The following is a 17,421-nucleotide window of genomic DNA, read 5'->3' on the forward strand; positions in this document are numbered from 1 at the left end:
TTATTGTCTTTTTATAATTTTTCATAATTATCTCCAGAACAAAATGGACGTTTTTTTGTTTAAATGTATATCAGTTTCCTTTTATAAGCAAACACTAAAAGGAAGGAAGTTGAAATTGAGTAAGAACACATATTTAAACACTGGAGTAAATATATATGTGTAAAAATGTATATTATCCATTGTTTTTGTAAATTATTTTGAATTGTATGGTTTCCCATAGTTGAAAAACAAACGTTACAGACTTAATATGCCTCTGCAATACGATTCTTTGCATTAACTGCTTGGAAGAAAAGTGTTTTTTTTTAAGAAGTTTAAATAAAAACATTTTAATATGGAATAAATTAATGTGAAATGTATCAGATATCTTCGTTATTTATATATTGTGAATTTGTTAGTGGAAATATGTTTTTGATAATGGTACTGACTTTCAAATAAAGCTATTATGGAGTGACTACTTCGAATTGTTCGTTTCTCTCCAAGCAACGGTTCATTTTATACTCAACTGTTTTGTGTATGCTTGTTCGTGATAAACTTATTATAAAAGTCAATCCTTATTTTAATACAAGGTAATGTAATTTGTGTAAATGGTTCTATTTGTAGGGATAGGAATTTTCCAACACTTGAATGTTGCCCATGGGTGAACGTGTAGAAGGGATAAAACTTTACTCTGTATTTGATCTGTGTAGGGATACACCCGAAAATGAAACGTCTCATTATTTCAGTCTTGAACAGTAATAACACATTCCCTACCTTCCAATATTTTCTATATAATTATCATAGTTTTTGGCTAGTCAGAATCTAATACGTTTTCCTGATGTTACAAAATCACTGTTCATGGTGGTATGGATTTTCCATGCTGAACATAGTACATTGAAAACGTCCATGTTAGTATAAATTAAAAAATGTCCATGAATATTAAGTGGCATAATGTTATGATGGCTAGAGAGAAGTTGATAATTCGGTTAAAAAAGAATTTCACTTTGGACTAATTGCAGAAAGAAGTAAAACTTTGTTTTACTGTATTCGTTATAAACGAAGATGGAATAAACAGCAATTGTGACAACTGTGGGAAAAGCCCTAGAGAACTAATTTATAAAAGTAGCTCAGGTAGAAAAGGAAGATGTTTCGAAAGACTTTCGGAATTTTTTTTTTGTAAAGTTTAAGAACGTAATACCTATGTGTATGAAAAAAAGACGGGAGGAATACATTCTTTTTTTTTTTTAATTTCGCTGCCTAGCACACATTCAATATATTTACTATTTTTTTCACATTTTTATCCCTAACATTTGTGCAAATCTGTAAGTTTTAATTACAAAATACGTTATCTTAAGTAATCAGTTTGTTTGTGTTGATTGCAACTAGAACCCTTTGTGCATTTAAATAAATTCCGCAATGTTTATTTTACTATCAGGTTGGAAAAGAGATGGCATATTTTCTGATGGAGCCTTGTATCCTCTATAGTAAAAATAAATCGTGTGTTAAACATAGGAAGTAATATAACCCAAAATGCGCAATACACAACATTTGAGGGTACAGGTTCGAATCCTATCACCAAACATGTTTGTTCCCTTTCAGCCGTAGGGGCATTATAAGCGATGGTCAATCCCAAAATTCGTTGGTGAAAGAGTTAGTAGTAGGCGATGTTGATTGACTGCCTTCCCTTTACTCTGTTGGCGCTAAATTAGGGGCGACTATTAAAAATAGGTTTCGTGTATCTTTGCGTGACCTACAAAACAAACTAAACAATACAAAACGACTTGGTTTGATTCATTATATCATTGACATTTATTAAAGGGTGTAATTATATATTTGAAAATTTATGTACATAGTACACAAAGTTATTAAACGTTCTAAAAATAATTTGAGATTGTATTTTTGAGGACTGATTACCAATCAAAATGGATAATTATTTTCTACTTAAATCAGTAGTTACATCTTGAAATAATATGTACGGTTTTAGAATTATCTGAGAAAACTATAATGACTTATTGGACATGGTTCAGAGGTTAGTTGCAAAGATTGTTCCCGAGATTGAATAAAGTTTATCTTTATAGAGATAAGTTAAATCTAATTTTTCAGGGGAAGGGGAGGGTAAAAGGTTTCTGAAGTTAATAGTATCAAAAAAAAATTTTTAGGTTCGGAAAATGGCAGGCTAGACTTCACTTTTCTAATGTGGTGCTTGCCTTATGACCATCATTTTACAGTATTTTAAGAAGGAAATGGATAATTTCCTTTAAAAATGAGAATATTTAAATTTTCAATTTTCTAAAAGGTGAAAGGGTTAAGGAAATCCTTGAAGGACCAAACAGTCCTATATTCGCAAGTGTTATGTTAATGTGAACATTCTTGAGTGAAAGTTAAGTAGAAATTCTTAATAGTATTTTATAGACAATAATATTTCTTTTGAATTTCAACTTACATTTGAACAAGTCAAAGTAATTTTCAATAAGAGGCGGATTATAGTCATATTTATAACGTAGATGGCGCCATTTTGTCATTTTTATTTTCAAAATTTGATCTTCAATAACATTTTCTCCAAGTTGGTGATTTTGTTACACTTTTTGCAATATATTTTACGCATGTGTTTTATATTTATATTATTCTGTCTGTCTAGGTGAAAGCGTTTAGGTTCGGATTTCTTTACCATCCAGTTAATGTAATTTCAGTGTTAGTTCTTTCCTGAAATATCTCATTACGTTTTGACGAATTAGTTAGTTTTAACTTTGTACATAAGCATCAGAGATTTACACAAAAGTAATCAGTCATCGTTTTATTTAGTCACATTAATAACCAAATAAGTAGTTTATAAAACTTTTGATATTACACATTCTGATGTGATAACAATAATTAACTTTTACTTTTTTATCACAAAAGTATTGTATAATCTAAAAATAGCTCTAGGAAGATGGTTATATTAAAATTTTATTTTTGTTGTATTACTAATAAAGGTAATTTAGATTAGAATCTTCGTGACAGCTGAATACTCCATAACTAGGTGGCGCTTTAGGGTTAGATGAACCTCTTGTGTGGAGAAAATTATAACTGAAAAAAAAAAGCTTCCGAAGTCAATATTAACTATTTTAATTAGAGGAAAACTCAATATATATATATAACTTAATGAGAAAAAACAGCAAATAAACAAAACTTAAACTTCTAAAATAAAACACAAAATAAAATAGCTACATCTTAGTATTTATTAAATAACTACATTTCAGTATATATTAAATAACTACATCTCGGTATATATTAAATAACTACATCTTAGTATTTATTAAATTTAACAAACAGATCAGAAAAGAACTATGCATGAACAATATTAAATTAAAAATAGTCTGTGGTGTTTCTAGGAGTGTTTTTATTAGTGTACAAATAATTAGTTTGGGTAATAGGGGAAGGGTCAGGTGTTATTAACTATAAAGGCAAGAGGCTTTTTTTTCTGTCTTTAAGTAGTTTATTTATTCATTTTCATTACCAGAAAAGCCAAAATCACCCTAGGCTCACTGTCAAAGATTCTAGTCGAATTGATGTTATCTCAAATTACCATTAAACCTACCTTCATTCACCTAGGTTTCAATTACAATCTATTCATAACTCTCACACTTTAAATAAATGTAAGATTAAAGGGAGATTCCGTAAAGGAATTACGTCATTTACCGCTACAAACCAGTATTGTTAGTCTGACGTAGAAAGTTTACCCGAACAGAGAAAAATTATATTAGCTCTACCAACACGAGGATAACAAACAAACATGGAGTAAAACCAACTTCTAAGCTATTGTATTTAGAGCTATGTTACCAAATATTGTTTCCAAATTGTGCCATATATGTGAAAAAAAACTGAAAGGTCTGGCAGGGTCTAGTGATAAGAGCGCTAGCACTTTTAATATGGGAATTTTTATGGTTCGCTGCTTGTTGCCAAAAAAATCGCTTTTCACACTTTGGGACTAAGAATGTGCTTTAAGATTTAAGGTCAGGTCCCATTAGTCGGTTTGATTTGTTTTAAATTTTATGCTACGCGAGGGTTATATGTGTTAGCCATCCCAATTTTAGCAATTTAAGACTAAAGGGAAGGCTGTTAGTCATCACCCCCCACCGCCAACTTTTGGACTATTCTTTTACTAACGAATAGTAGGACTGACCGTTACATAATAACGCCTCGACAGCTAAAAGGACAAGCATGTTTGGTGTGACGGGGATTCGAACCCGCGACCCTCAGTCAAGTGTCTTAACCACCTGGCTATGCTGCTCTCCTTATTCGGTAGGACAAAAGTTTATGGTGGTACTGATAACTAGTTGCCATCCCTCTAATCTATCAATTCAACGTTAGGAACGATTATGCGAAGATAGCCTTCAGGTACTTTTGAACAAAATTCTAAATCAAACAAATACTAAAAAAATGGACTGAAGTAAAAAAAAAACACTAGCAATAGTCGAACAACAGTGAAAACAGATAATGTAATCATTGTAGAAATTAAATATTCTGAGAACAAACAACAATTGTTCTATAGTCATTCTATCAGGAGATTAGAAGTTGCGGTATCTGAGTTATGTGTTTCATAGACATTTTATTACGAGATTAGAGGTTATGATATCCTAGGGATACGTAGCCGTAACAACAAATACAGCTACTGTTCCACAACTAAACTAGCATAATAGTTATTATAACAAATTCCAGGAATACACAGGTACGACAACATATATACAGAAACAAACACTGATTGTTCTATTGTTCATTGCTATAACAATATACATCAAAACTGCGTTGTAGCCAGCAAGGCTTCGTGCTGATTCCTGAAGGTCTCCTTAATAATTGAGGAATGTAATACCATTTCGTTAAACTACAGTTTGAACACATAATTTATTTTGTAATGTAAAAGTAATGTAATGTAAAGGTGTTTCACTTTACACCTAATTAATTGTGACAGTACTGTTTTTTCTATATTTGTTTGTTTTGAATATATTGAATGTGTCCAGATCTTTTTGTATTCTAAATATTAAAGGTAGCTGTTTACATTTAGTTATTCCTAGAAATAATGTTACTAATCACATCTAGACGGTCCTGGAAACATTGTAACTCTCTACACTTATTCAGTCCTGCAAGTGTAGTTACTGTTTACATTTAATCAGTCCTAGCGCCATTGTTTAAAGTTCACACCTAATCAGTCCTGTATACCTTGTTAATGTTTAGATTTAAACAGTTCTCAATACATTGTTATTATTTACACCTAAATAACCATAGTAACAACATAAGCACTAATTTACATGGGTTAACGAGTTTCTTATTTTGAGATCTTCAATTTTTTTTCATCCTACATGATTTCTTAGTATCATGAATAGATGGACCCGATGAACATTTGTAATTTGGTTCTAGTTAGGTCTAGTGTGGCTTACTTCTTAATAAGTTTAATAACATTACTAAATTTATTTACTAAGTCTTAACCACACCTAAATTCTTAATTCCTCCAAAGTTAGGTCTAACGAGACTTAATTTTAAGTAAGTCTTAACCACATCTAAATTCTTAGTTCCTGTAAAGAAAGGTCTCGTAAGATTTTTTGAGGCTTGATAAAGTTCATGTAATCAGTCTCAGTATCTCTACACTTAGGTCTCATCAAACCCTCATGAATATATCCATAAAATAATTCGAAATAAGAATGATAAAATAAAAACAACGATTGCGAAACGTGAAGAAGTGAAATAAGTGCTTAATGCGAGTGATGGCTAGGGATTTTGCTGGCATTACTTTTTATCGGCTAGCTTATGCTGCACGTGTTCAGGGGACGAAAATAGACCATAATGTTGTTTTATACAGAAGGAGTTGTTAGAGGAAACGGATTTTGTAACCTTCGCCGTGTTTTGATTGCATTTGTACAAACTCTTGAAATAATTTATGTCACGTGATACATATCAGCCAATAATTCGAGTTCACTAGAGGTTGATAATAACGGTGAGATTTGATCTGTTCAAGAGAACTTCTTTAATATTTAGGTCAAGAGACCAAAATACACTGGGTGAGTTATGAAAAACGGGGTACGGAAATGCTTTTTTTTTTTTTTTTTAATGGAAGGTTACGAAGAGAAGGGAATTTCTTATTTTTTCTCTAGTGAAGCACATCTGTATTTTGTTCAGTTTGAGCTCTAGCTTTTCTTAACTGGAGGGGGGCAATGGGACAAATAATGAAGCCAAATTTAAAATTATATTAATGAATGCCCTTAACCTGGGGAAGGTAATCTTAGTTTCAGGGGACCTAGCCCCACCCCTGATTTTGCTTTTCCTTCAGAATATTCAAGGACTGAGTTGGCAAGACAAATGTTTCCAGTCTTCTCTGTTATGTTATAGCCTGCACAGAGTACACAGACAGACTAACTCTATGTTTTATTTTTAATATTTATGTCATTCATAACCATTATTAATTAACCTCAGGCGCTAGAACACGTGCATACCTTATTTATAATCCACATTCTTTATTCTTATTTATCCTGTGGTGAAAATCATGTTATGACACCTCTTTCATATTAATAATCATATAAAATATTAATTTTGATTCTAGAGCATATCCTGACACAACTTATAACTGAAATTTGTCCAGGCTTTGAGCTCTCTTAGATAACGAACATATCCTAACAGTTATGCTCTCTTAGATTTGGTTTGGTTTGTTTTGAATTTCGCACAAAGCTACATGAGGGCTATCTGCGCTAGCCGTCCCTAATTTAGCAGTGTAAGACTAGAGGGAAGGCAGCTAGTTATCACCATCCACCGCCAACTCTTCAGCTACTCTTTTAGTGGGATTGACCGTCACAGCATAACGCCCACACGGCTGAAAGGGCGAGCATCTTTGGTGCGACGAGGATTCGAAGCCGCGACCCTTGCCCTCGGATTACGAGTCGAGTGCCTTAACCACCTGGCCATGCCGGGCCCGCTCTCTTAGGAAACTGAACATGTCCTGACACAATTTACAGTTATGCAGGCACTATGGTCTCTCGAATGATGGAACATATATTTATAATTAAAAGGAATAAAACGTTAAGATCATTACACAATTGAAAAAAAACCAAAACAAAACAAAGATATATTAAACAACGAAGTCTAGAAGTAATAAAGTTCTGAAGAGATGCTTTGTAACTCTGGATAAGTTAAACCTACATGATGTTATTGGTGTGTAAATGATAACGTGAGTATCTAAAGTCCTAATCATGCCTTTACCGTTACTCCTGAAGATGGTGTCATAGAATACCGAAATATGTAGTTTTTTTTCAGAGCGAGTCCCTGTTTGTAATAACTATTCATTGTGTAATGATTTTGAAGTTGTATTTCTTTTAATTGTAAGTAGATGTTTTACACAAATGTCGTTTTAAAATAATTTAATTGATAGTTGTGCAGGCGCTATGGTCTCTCAGACAACTGGACATATCCTAACTACAGTGCACAATCATAGCTGACCAATTACTACCAGAACTTAAATACTAACCTTAACTGATTTGTCTGTATCTAAATTTCATAGAAAGCTTGTCCCTAACCGATTTAGTTTGAATACACATAAATGAGGAAAGATCCCTTACACAATAATAAAGAAGACCCTTTAATGGCCGTTGGACAAAATTAGTTTAAAGCCAGACCGCAATGTCAAAACACACCTTTGGTCTGGTCACCAGGTTGAAAAGCGAACGTATTCGGCATAGACAATGACCAATACAGTGCAGAGGAGACACAGTGAGGTTGATGTTACTTTAGCCCGTGCCAAAGACTCTTTGTTCACAAGTATATAATGTTCTGTGTTTTATTTTGCATGAGTTGTTAATGGTCTACTGTTACCTAGGAAGGTCTATATTCTTACTTTACTTATTACTCAATAAATGAATGAATGTTTATGAAAAGTTTCTTCAGCAAATGCCTGTAGAAAAGCAGCAACAACTGCTTTAACATTTCCAAATAGTTGCTTTTTTTCAAAAATGGTGTGTTTATATGGAAATAGAGACCACACCAGATGTGTCTGTTTCAGAGGATTGGATTATAGTTAACTAAATAGTTGTTCCAAAAGCATATCGTTCTGAAATATAGAAAGTTGCGTATGAACTCTGCATAGGAGGTCATTTAGGTATCAACAAGACATGTGACAAAATTATAAGACATTTCTTTTGTCAAAAAATTAGGCAAGATATTTCTCAGTTTTGTAAAACTTGTCATGTCTGTTAGTTGGTCAGAAAATTTGACCAGAAAATTCCTGTTGCTTCTTTGAAACCTATACCAGCTTTCGAAGAACCCCTCAGTTGTGTTATTATTGACTGTGTTGGGTATTTACCAAAACGATAACATTTATGCTGATGCACTTTCACGTGCTATATAAGTTTATGATCATTAGGTTATTTGTATTGATTGTATTATATATTGTCATGATTCTTTGACAATGTGTTATGTTTAATGTATTGTTATCAATGTAAGTCTTAGTTAAAAATTGTGTAACGTCAATTTTTAATTACCCTAGGAAGGAGGTGTGACGGAGTTACTGTTATATATTGATTTTAATATAGATGTTTGTTTCAGTTTGTGTGTGTATGTTTTTCTTATAGCAAAGCCACATCGGGCTATATGTTGAGCCCACCGAGGGGAATCAAACCCCTGATTTTAACGTTGCAAATCCGTAGACTTACCGCTGTACTAGCTGGGGTTGTTTCAGTTAAATATATGTTTAGAAATGCATTCCATTTACACTGATAGATTGGTATTGCAAAATTTCCGCCTATTCATTAAAGTTGTAGAAGATTCTCGAGCATAAGAATAAAAAATGCACAATGTGTGTATGTAAGTACTACTGACCGTCAATATTGTTGTGCATGCTCAAATTTCTAGAAGATCACCTTTTGCTTATAAAAGGTAACCAACGCAACACGCCAAAAGACAGTATACATATATTATTGGTTTGCTACAGTTGGTATACTATAAACCACGGAAGCTATAACTGTGACTGATATAACGCTTATTAATTAGGAAACTATAGATTTTTAACAAGGAATATTTACATATTTTGAACATTACAAACCATTTAATTTCAACGTATTAATATCGGGCGTTTGTGTTTTCACAAATACATTATACAACTTCAGCTATAAAAACTCATATGTAATCAGAGAAGAGATAGCGAGCTTCCGTTGATTGAGTTGTACCGATACCAACTCGAAATTAATTCACTCACTGTGAAGTCTCAATAGGATAACAAAGAAATTCCGAATCAGATAGAAGACTCAATATTGTTTGTAAGTTTGTAAAACTTGTGTATATAAATCATTATTTGTAATAACCGTTATTATAAATTGTATTATTGTCTGTATATTAAAATGTATTTGAATTAAGAAAGAAAACTGTATCAGTCTTGTTTGTAAATATCATAAATTTGATACATATTTACACTTAATTAAATTCTGAATTCAAATTACAATTTAGCTCACCTTCAGGCTATTTCAGTAATTTGGGGTGATTATAAATCTTACGTTTGCTAAGACCAATGCTTAATGACATGACTAAAGGAAAAGATACAAATAACTTTTATACTCATAACAATAGTCAACATAAGCAGTACAGTTACTCGCGACAAGACGGAGTTAGAATCACCATATCCATTAGGAGCTCAAGACTGTTGTGAGTTACTCATATTTACAGAGCAGCAACTTGTAAGGATTGTGAGGTATATTTATCGAATAAAAAAGGAATGAAAGACCAGTTTCATCCTGCAATTTTAATCCGTCAATTAGAGACAAGTAGTTTCCTGTTTCTAAATAATTTGAATCCTAACTTTATCACGTTTTCATGAAAAGGAAGTGTCGATAATTATTCACGCGAACTTTCTAGTCGCTAACCTCGCGTGATTGTACACTAATCATCAGTTTAATAATAGGTTGATGTACTAGGAAATTAACACACGTAATACAGAGGCAAAGTTATTGATAATATTAAAATAAAAACTGAAATAGTACAGGACCGCTGGAGAACTATACTAATGACAACTACAGCGAGTGTTTTTCTAGTATGTTAAATCTGAATTTAACCGGATTTTATACATTCCACCCACTCAAGCGTTTCCTATCGCTGCACATGGAATTTTACCATGTAACACACGAAGCAAACGATTGTACCTGTTTGGAAGAGTAAACAAAGTTGGTCAAGTTCTCATAGTGATGCTGATGGAACTGATAATCGCATTATTCCCAGAGAGAGAGAGAAAATATTTATTTCAAAATAGTTTGAACACTGGTCTTGAGCAACTCGTGAATATAATGTGAAAAAAAAGGCTTTCGTTCCTAAGATGAAAAATAAACCTTACGACATTAATAATGCTTCAAGAGTAATTAACAATATATCTTATCAAATGAATAATACTTCAAGAGTAATTAACAATATATCTTATCAAATGAATAATACTTCAAGAGTAATTAACAATATATCTTATCACATGAATAATACTTCAAGAGTAATTAACAATATCTCTTATCACATGAATAATACTTCAAGAGTAATTAACAATATCTCTTATCACATGAATAATACTTCAAGAGTAATTAACAATATCTCTTATCACATGAATAATACTTCAAGAGTAATTAACAATATATCTTATCACATGAATAATACTTCAAGAGTAATTAACAATATATCTTATCACATGAATAATACTTCAAGAGTAATTAACAATATATTTTATCACATGAATATTAGAAATTAACGAACCAAAAACTAGTTTTAAGCATCATCATCTGTATAATACACCTGTCTGGACGATAAGGTAAGTTAAATGTTTGGTAAATCTAATAAACATTAAAACTTAGTTTGTGTAAGTACTTTATTTAAAAAATGCGGTTAAACAATATTTTGGTAATCAAAACTCGAATTTCAGAAACATATTGATTACCTATTAAGCTTTATGTTCTCATTAGCGATAAACGAATCCTTTACTTCCTACGAAACAGCAAATACTTTTACACGAGAAACTGTAACTGCATAGACTTACTAGTATCAGGGTTATCAAAGTGACATATTTGTCTGTCACATCACAGGAATATGATCTTAGCAACCAAATATTTATTAATTATACCAAACTGAAGGTCTTAGCAACCGAACATTTTAAAATTATGTGTACAAGATAGTTTAACCGAAACGTTTTGTTGGGAAAAGCACGAAAATTGATACATCAAAAAAGAAAGAAAGAAACGGAATGAAAACAAGTTTACTGTGATGACGCTTCTAGTGAAAGCAAATCCAAAATAAGAGATTTTACTGAAAATAGTGATGAAAGTAATAGTTCCAAAAATAAGACTCGAAATAAAGAATTTAATGCAAAAGTAGGTAATGACAAGTAAATGGGTCATAGAAAATATTGTTAGAGGGGAGCAAGGGGTTTTATAAAATATTGTTATAGGGGAGCAAGGGGTTTTATAAAATATTGTTAGAGGGGAGCAAGGGTTTTATAAAATATTTTTAGTAGAGATCAAGGGTGTGTTAGAAAATATTGTTAGTAGAGAGCAAGGGGTATTATGAAATATTGATAGAGGGGAGCAAGGGGTTTTATAAAATATTGTTATAGGAGAAGGGTTTTAAGGGTATTATGAGGGTTTTATAAAATATTGTTATAGGGAGCAAGAGGTTTTATAAAATATTGTTAAGGGACAAGGGTTTTATAAAATATTTTAGTAGAGTAATCCATAGTTAAGAGAAAGGGTATATGAAATACAGGTATTATAGTAAACAGGTATTTTTATAAGGTAATCCATAGTAATACAATCTAAACAGGTATTTAGTAAGGTAATCCATATTAATACAATTTAAACAGGTATTTAATAAGGTAATCCATAGTAATGCAATTTAAATAGGTATTTAATAAGGTAATTCATAGTAATACAATCTAAACAGGTATTTAATAAGGTAATACATATTAATACAATGTAAATAGGTATCTACATGGCAATACATATTATAAAATACAAACAGGGACCTAACGCCGTAATACGTTTTAATATTATGTAAACGGGTATCTAACATGATAATACACAATGTAATGAAACACATGTCTAACAAGTAAATATTATATCAATATAAGGTAAACGGGTGTCTAATGGGATAATACATATTAATACAATGTAAACAGGTACCTGACAGAATAATAGATATTAATACAATATAAACAGGTATCTTGCAAAGTTGAAATCCTAATATGATGTAAAAGCGTATTTGATCATGTTACGTATGTTAACACATTGTACATAGGTAAGTGATTGACTAATATATCCATTTACACAAACAAAGAGACAAATAGATCTTAGGGTTTTACTCACAAGATGTTGATTAACAAAATCTCTCTTCTCTACAGCATTCAACCACAGAAAGTAGCAGGTATCATCTTTATGTTATCGTATTTCTTTTTAAAACCTTGATTAATGTTCGAATAGGACGACGAGCTAGAACATCTGGTGGTATAAAAAAACATCTGTTTAAGCTTCAAACATAATGAAACGTAACATCAGGGTAAACAAAATTTGTGTTAAAGCTTCAGATATAGTGGCAACTTGCAGTATTTGAGGGGAAAGAGTTTTAGTTAAAACTAATTATTCGAAATGACGTAGTTTTACGTTAAATAGGTTTAATCATAAGGTGGTATGCAGTGGCATATTTAACATTAGCGTAATCGGGGCAACGCACCGACGGGCCCTTAATATTGCGTGACCCGAAATTAATTAAAACAACTTATAAATTTCAATATCTATAGCTGATTAGAACGAACGGGTCCCGTAATAAAATCGCATAGAATAGTTTGAAATGTTAGAAACGCCTCTGGTAGTATCAAACTATTTCCTGTACTATAATATATCCACAAAGCACTCCCTGAAGGTATCTGTACACACTTCACATATTATATGTAGATTTATACATCAGTCTCTGGAGTTATCTCTGACTACTCCCTATACCATATGTAGTTTTATACAACACTCTCTAAAGGTAACTAAGTACTTATGTGTGAAATTATTCGACTCTCTTTGAAGGTATCTGAATGTATGTTATTTCTTATAACAAAGCCGCATCGGGCTATCTGTTGTGTCCACCGAGGGAAATCTAATCGTTGATTTCAGCGTTGTAAATCCGGAGACTTACCGCAGTCTCAGCAGGGGACATCTGTATGTATTTATCACAACCAATCCAGGTTATTGTCATTATCACGTGACTACATTCTTCCTTAATTACTGCAAAATAACAACTTAAAACCAGTTTGATTCGTAAAGAAAAGTAATCGAAATTACCTTATTTTATTTTTATATTCAATTTTAATGTCAAGTATGGTCTAGTCTGGCTCGTTAGCAAGAAGTTTTGATGCGTTTTAATTCCGTCAACAACGTGTTCTTGTTAACCCAGGCTCTGTCATTAATCCAAGGTTTTCCACATTTTGAATTCGTCATATCTTTTTCTACCTTGTTTAAAGGTAGAATGTAATCTCGCGCAGTGATGATAATGTCACAGAATGTTTTTTTTTTTTTTTTTACTTTTTGCATTTTTCCGTCGCCTGACACAGATGATGGAACAGTAGGGATAGCACCATTCTATAAATTTCGATAAGCTCACAATTACCTCAACTTTAATTGAGTTTTTGGTCCAAAATAATGACGCATTCCGAACAGCTAATTTTTTTAAAAATGAATTTGGTGCTAAGGATAAAAAGTGGAAAAATGCAAATAGTTTAAGGAACACAAGAACAGCTCACATAAGGTCGTAACTAAACTGTTTATTTTCACTTCAGTTTTGCTGGGTTTTTGGTGGTTTTTTGTCTAATTTTAATCATATATTAGCCCTAATTTCATCAAAAAAGGTCTAAACTGCTACACAGTCACCTCTAGTGTCAGTCTGTGCACTTGATTCAATTTCCAGCTTTGCAACCCCCCTCCATTTTATTTCCAGAGCTTAGGTAAGGTTAGAAAAAATAAAAACTTTGACAGATATAAAATTATAAAAAAACGTATTTTTAATTACTTAAGGATATTTTTTTTGCTGTTATTTTCAATTTGTCCGTTATGGATTTCAACTTATAGGTATTTAAATGTGAAGAAAGTAGCATGTATTGGCCAGTGTGATTTTTATCACTATCACTAGGCCTGTTGATTTCTTTGCTTCACCAGCTTCCGGCGATTAATTTTCTTTGTTCTTAAGCGCAAAGCTACACAATAGGCTATCAGCGCTGGGATCTTCACGGGTATTGAAACCTTATTTTTAGCGTCATAAGTTTTCAGATTTACCGCTAACCTAGTAAGGGTTAATAAAAATAGCGTTTGATTGGTATGTGTAGGACACAGGCTTCTACAATGGTTGAATAAATATTGTTGTAAATTAAGGCTTGGCGTATTTGAGAGATGTACAAGAACTATAAGATAAGCCCAGGTGTAGGCGGAATAATATAGATTGTGACTGTCTTCTGCGTTATTATAATAATACTTCGTTAAGACATTTTATCTTCCACATTCTCAAGCAAATATTTTAATCAGAATAGCTGCAATATTACTTCTCTATGAAAGACTACAAGATTGTTTTGTACGAAGCAAATTTTACCCTACTTTAAAATACTTCAAGTCTGCGTATGAAAAAAAAGAACTCTCTAAAAGGATAATTTGCACTGTACTAACCACTGGGATTGATCTCTCCGAATTTTAGGGTTATATGTTTTCAAACCATTAATCAATTATTTGTTTACTTACAAAGCTACACGAAGGGCCATTCGTGTTCTTCCCATCACGGATATCAAAATATAGTTTCTAGGGTTAGAAGCAACTGTGATAGATTCTACCCTCGAGCCAACAAAGGGACACGAATTTATATTAAATACACGCACTGAAACAAATGTTTAACTTTTTATTTCCCTATCTACACTTTTCTATTTCACATTTTCTGAAGAACATGAGGCTTGAAATACATTACATAAGTTATTTCTCAAAGGAACAAAAAAAAGCATTCTAAATTAAAAACAGAGTCCAAAATCTATTTTTCTTATTTATTAACCCATCACTACGACTCGTACATGTATGCCCTCTGATTATTTTCTTCTTTTTATTGCGTCAACTCGCCAGAGTGAATAAAATCTAATAAATCCGTAAGATAAGCTGGATTTTTTTCACATTGCTTGTTCCCATGGCAACGGGATGATGTCGTAAAGGCTTCTCTGACTTCTTTTGATTTATGTACCAGCCGCAGTGATGGGTTAATTGTGTAAGAGCATCACATTACTTGAGAAATGTAAATAAACACCCCAACGTACAACAACCACAGGATGACATAGTTCACTACTGACTAATGACAATAAACACTTACCCCAACGTTCGACAACCACAGGATGACATAGTTCACTACTGACTAATGACAATAAACACTTACACCAACGTACAACAACCACAAGATGACAGTTCACTGCTGGTTAATGATAACAAACACTTACCCCAACATACAACAACCACAGGATGACATATTTCATTGCTGGTTGATGACAATAAACACTTAACTCAACGTACAACAACCACAGGATGGCAGTTCGCTGCTGGATAATGGCAACAAACAGCCCAACGTATAACAATCACAGGATGACATAGTTCACTACTGACATTAAACACTTACCCCAACGTACAACAACCACAGGATGGCATAGTTCACTACTGACTAATGACAATAAACACTTACCCCAACGTACAACAACCACAAGATGACAGTTCACTGCTGGTTAATGATAACAAACACTTACCCCAACGTACAACAACCACAGGATGACATATTTCACTACTGGTTGATGACAATAAACACTTACCCCAACGTACAACAACCACAGGATGATAGTTCACTGCTGGTTAATGATAACAAACTCCCCAACGTATAACAATCACAGGATGGCATAGTTCACTACTGACTAATGACATTAAACACTTATCCCAACGTACAACAACTACAGGATGACAGTTCACTGCTGGTTAATGACAATAAACACTTACCCCAACGTACAACAACCACAGGATGACATAGTTCACTACTGACTAACGACAATAAACACTTACCCCAACGTACAACAACCACAGGATGACATAGTTCACTACTGACTAACGACAATAAACACTTACCCCAACGTACAACAACCACAGGATGGCATAGTTTCCTACTGGTTAATGATAATAAACACTTACTCCAAAGTACAACAACCACAGGATAACATAGTTCACTATTGACTAATGACACTAAACACTTACCCCAACGTACAACAACCACGGGATGACATAGTTCACTACTGACTAATGACACTAAACACTTACCCCAACGTACAACAACCACGGGATGACATAGTTCACTACTGACTAATGACACTAAACACTTACCCCAACGTACAACAACCACGGGATGACATAGTTCACTACTGACTAATGACACTAAACACTTACCCCAACGTACAACAACCACAGGATGACAGTTCACTGCTGGTTAATGATAATAAACACTTACCCCAACGTATAACAACTACAGGTTAGCATAGTTCACTACTCACTAATGAGAATAAACTCTTACCCCAACGTACAACAACCGCAGGATGACATAGTTCACTACTGACTAATGACATTAAACACTAATCCCAACGTACAACAACTACAGGTTGGCATAGTTCAGTGCTGACTAATGACATTAAGTACTTACCCCAACGTACAACAACCACAAGATGAAAAGCAGGACGATAAGGATGACATAGTTCACTATCAAACTGTGAGCCTCCTTTTCAACTAGCATCACAAATCGATTTCGGAACACAGACAACCAAGTTAGCTGGGTTTATGTTTAAAGGACTTCGGTTTGGAGCTTACTTGTCCTAAATCTTCCCGATCTCACATCTGACACCATAAAGCATTGAAAGTGCTTTTCTCCTTTCTGTATAGCGCCGCCTACTTCTACCTGTGGTTTCGAGCCTAAGCGTTCTCGTCTTTGAATAAACAAACTGGGAGATTACTGCTCTGCACCAACAATTCTACACTCATACTTCCGGTTTTATCCCTGTGGATTACGCTAGAAATGGTAAACAGGTTTTTCATTTTGACTTTAAAGAAGGAAGTGGGCGAAGAAGAATTTGTACTCTATTAATTCCCCTTTGACAGCACGTGTTCTATCCATTTTTCTTCCAATGTAGAAGCTTTATGAAGACTAGCTTCTGAAAGCCCCTTCAACAACAAGAGCTGCGTAATCGGAGCACGTGCATTTTACCTAAGTTTTGATGCGAACAATAGGAGCACAGTGAAAGTTGGAGGGAGAAAGCTATTAATATGCAAATTACTCGGTGGCCTCGTTTTGTTGTTCGTAACATAACTGTGTAATATGGAACTATTCTCGTTCGATTTCATTCGAAAACAAGATACACTTATTAGCTGACAAGCAGAA

At 33.2% G+C, this 17,421-nt stretch overlaps 1 long non-coding RNA gene across 1 annotated transcript; it reads right to left on the reverse strand.

The window, feature by feature from the left end:
* Nucleotides 1-2,745: 2,745 nt before the first annotated feature.
* Nucleotides 2,746-17,003, reverse strand: LOC143258196 (uncharacterized). The gene is made up of 3 exons (XR_013032183.1): nt 16,690-17,003; nt 12,318-12,449; nt 2,746-3,042 (listed from the first exon to the last, which is right to left on the reverse strand). It is a non-coding gene; the product is annotated as an uncharacterized LOC143258196 (long non-coding RNA).
* Nucleotides 17,004-17,421: the final 418 nt, after the last annotated feature.

This window comes from Tachypleus tridentatus, chromosome 7 (genome assembly GCF_004210375.1).
Source record: "Tachypleus tridentatus isolate NWPU-2018 chromosome 7, ASM421037v1, whole genome shotgun sequence".
NCBI classification, from domain to species: Eukaryota; Metazoa; Arthropoda; class Merostomata; order Xiphosura; family Limulidae; genus Tachypleus; species Tachypleus tridentatus.